The 2,879-nt window shown below is 39.5% G+C and overlaps 1 pseudogene; it reads left to right on the top strand.

Moving 5' to 3' along the window:
• Window positions 1–475: 475 nt before the first annotated feature.
• Window positions 476–2,394, top strand: LOC131014717 (GDSL esterase/lipase At4g10955-like; annotated as a pseudogene).
• The last annotated feature ends 485 nt before the right edge of the window (window positions 2,395–2,879 follow it).

Raw genomic sequence — 2,879 nt, forward strand, 5'->3', positions numbered from 1 at the left:
TGGTCCGAGTTCTTTGTAGTGCGGTCTTTAAATTTCTTTATTTAATACTGTAAGTTTATAAAAAAAAAAAAAAATCCTTTACCTCTTATTTGATTCAAACCATCTTTCGAATCGACCTTCTCCTATGATTGACTTCATTTTCTGTTTCTCCATTTGAATATTGGGAATTAAACAGCATCAGCAACGCGTAAAGTACAGTAATATCATCCTAGCCAGTTTCAGTCATTTAGAGAAAATATAATTTTCCCCGAAATTCTTATAAATTTTTTAGATCCATTGACTTTTGTTCTCGATCTAAGCGTCAATGGATTTATTTTTGCAACTTGTTAGGATTTCATGCTATCTCTAAACTCCAATTGCTTTTTTTTTTTTTTTTAATTCCAGTTGCAGCTGGCACGAGGAAAACAAAAAAGAAAGACCCAGTCTTCCTAATTAACTATATATTCAATCTTTTAACTCAGACCATATCTATATTTTAGAAATTTCATCATTAGTTATGCAAAATGGCGAGAAAAATTTAGTTATTTTTTTTAGAACACGATTTTGGAATCTATCTGGTTTAAGAAACAAGTGGGATTTTTGCACGCATATATACATCACATAATTAATACTTTGTAATGAGGAGTTGATGCATGATTAACATCCCCAAGACTTCATTATCGGATAACGAGAATTAATCGTTCATCTTTCAGGTAATGTTAATATTTGCTCAACCATTAATTTAATTATCTTCTTTGATTATTTCGATGTTAGATGTTTGAAACCTACACTCGATTTAGTTTAATTTTCTCAATTCATTCTTGCTAGCTAACTACAGATATTTTACTAAACATTAGAATCATTAGATGAGTTAGTTTACACACATTCTCATTACCTCTTTAAAGTCTTCAAAGTAAATATAAAATTCTTCTTCCAAATTTCACATTTGCAAGGCCTTGTCCAAACCATAACTGCATGCCCTAGTTTTGTTCTAATACGAGGTTTCGGTTTGGGTTAGTAATTTGCAGCAATGGCTTCCGACAGGGAAAACTTCGGCCTCTCCGGCCCATCATTTCTGACCGGCGCCGTTGATTGGTAAGACGCCACTCTCTCTCATCACCTTCTCTCTCTCCTTCACACGAGTTTCAGTCTTGAGCACATTTTTAGTTCAATCTCAACAGGAACAATTCAAACCACAGAAGATCCGTAGCTGCGAGCCTAGTCCAAGGCGTCTATGTGCTGGAATGCGACCGGCGGCAGAGCCGCGGAGGCCCTCTCGCGCTAGCTCCGCCGTGGTGGGAGAGTTTCGGCTTCAAACTGCAGCAGGTGTTGATCGACGACCGCGACCAATCCTACTTCGCCGCCATCTACGAGTTCAACTTCTCCTACCCCTACCCCAACTACATAGGCCAGCGGCCCCCGCAATACGCCGTCGCCTTCCGCGGCAAGATCGCCAAATCCGACGGCGGCGGCAAGGCGGAGGATCTCAAGACCAGCTTGAGTTGCATGATCAACAACATCCAGAGCAGCAGAAGCTTCCAGATCGGCCCCTGGAAATGTCTGGCTGGCGGGACACTCCATCGGAGCGTCCCTCACTTTACTAATAGGTAGAAACATGGTGAAAAACGCCTCGACCCACCTCGAGACCTACCTCTTCAACCCGCCCTTCGCCTCGCCCCCGATCGAGCGGATCAAGAACGAGAAGGTGAAGCTAGGGTTGAGGGTGGCCAGCAGTGTCCTCACTGCTGGCCTAGCCATGGCGGCCAAGGCGGCCGCGGGGCCTAAGCCTAAAGAAGATGAGGCGTTTGTGGTGCTGTCGTCGTGGGTGCCGTACCTGTTTGTGAGCTCGTGTGACATGATATGCTCGGAATATGCTGGATATTTCGAGCACAGAGAGAAGATGGAGGCGATTGGGGCGGGGAAGATCGAGAGGCTGGCGACGAAGCACTCGATTGGAAGCATTGTGTCGAGTTCTCGGGGGAAGAAGGATTCGGAGGCGGCGCATCTTCTGCCGTCCGCGTATCTGACCATCAACACCGCTGCTCAGCCCAATTTCAAGGAGGCTCATGGGATTCATCAATGGTGGAAGCCGGATTTGGAGTTGAAGTACAAATTGTACCAGTATAAGTGAAGCTGCGCTACTTTCATCAACGCTTTCCATCGCCTTCATTAATTTCTCTTGTGTGGTTCCAGAATTTGAGTGTCCAAGCAGTATCTTCGCAGACTTTAGTTAAAATTTTCACAATTTTATGTAATTTTTTTTTAAACTTCGTTTTGTTTTGATGGGAACTAGCTAGATTATTATTTCCTATTGAGTATTAGCTCTTTTTCGGTATGGATACTTGCATACTCTGCATTAACGTCTCTAACTTTCTAATATCTTCATTATAAATTAAATGCGTTTTGTTTCTTTTATACTGTTTTTTGGGCTAAATTACTTACATTATCATTGAATATTGTACCTCCAATTTGAATATCGTGTTAGATTAATATTCTACATTTGTAAATAACATGTGGGCAACAAATCGAAGTTTATATATGAATTTAATTTAAATTTGTTAGTCACTTCTTTGTCCATCATTATCAAGTTCCTCATCTTATTAATTGCTTAAATTAACCCCAAAGTTTACTTCATATCTAATTCACAAAGTTTTCAATGTAGTTGTGAACGTTTTTTTATTTATTTAATTGTAAAGTTTGATTGATGACAATGTCCATGAGTAGTATATATCTTACAATTAAAACTAAAATTAAAATATATGTTAAATGAAAGAAAAAAAGAAAAGAAAAAGAGATATGATGCTTTAAAGCAATTTAGTATTTGTCATATTGTTCGAACTCGAAAGAAAAGCAACACTTTGTTCTTATCTTGTAGTTTGACTTTTTATTATTATAGTTAA

The sequence above is a fragment of the Salvia miltiorrhiza genome, chromosome 3, assembly GCF_028751815.1.
Source record: "Salvia miltiorrhiza cultivar Shanhuang (shh) chromosome 3, IMPLAD_Smil_shh, whole genome shotgun sequence".
Taxonomy (NCBI): Eukaryota; Viridiplantae; Streptophyta; class Magnoliopsida; order Lamiales; family Lamiaceae; genus Salvia; species Salvia miltiorrhiza.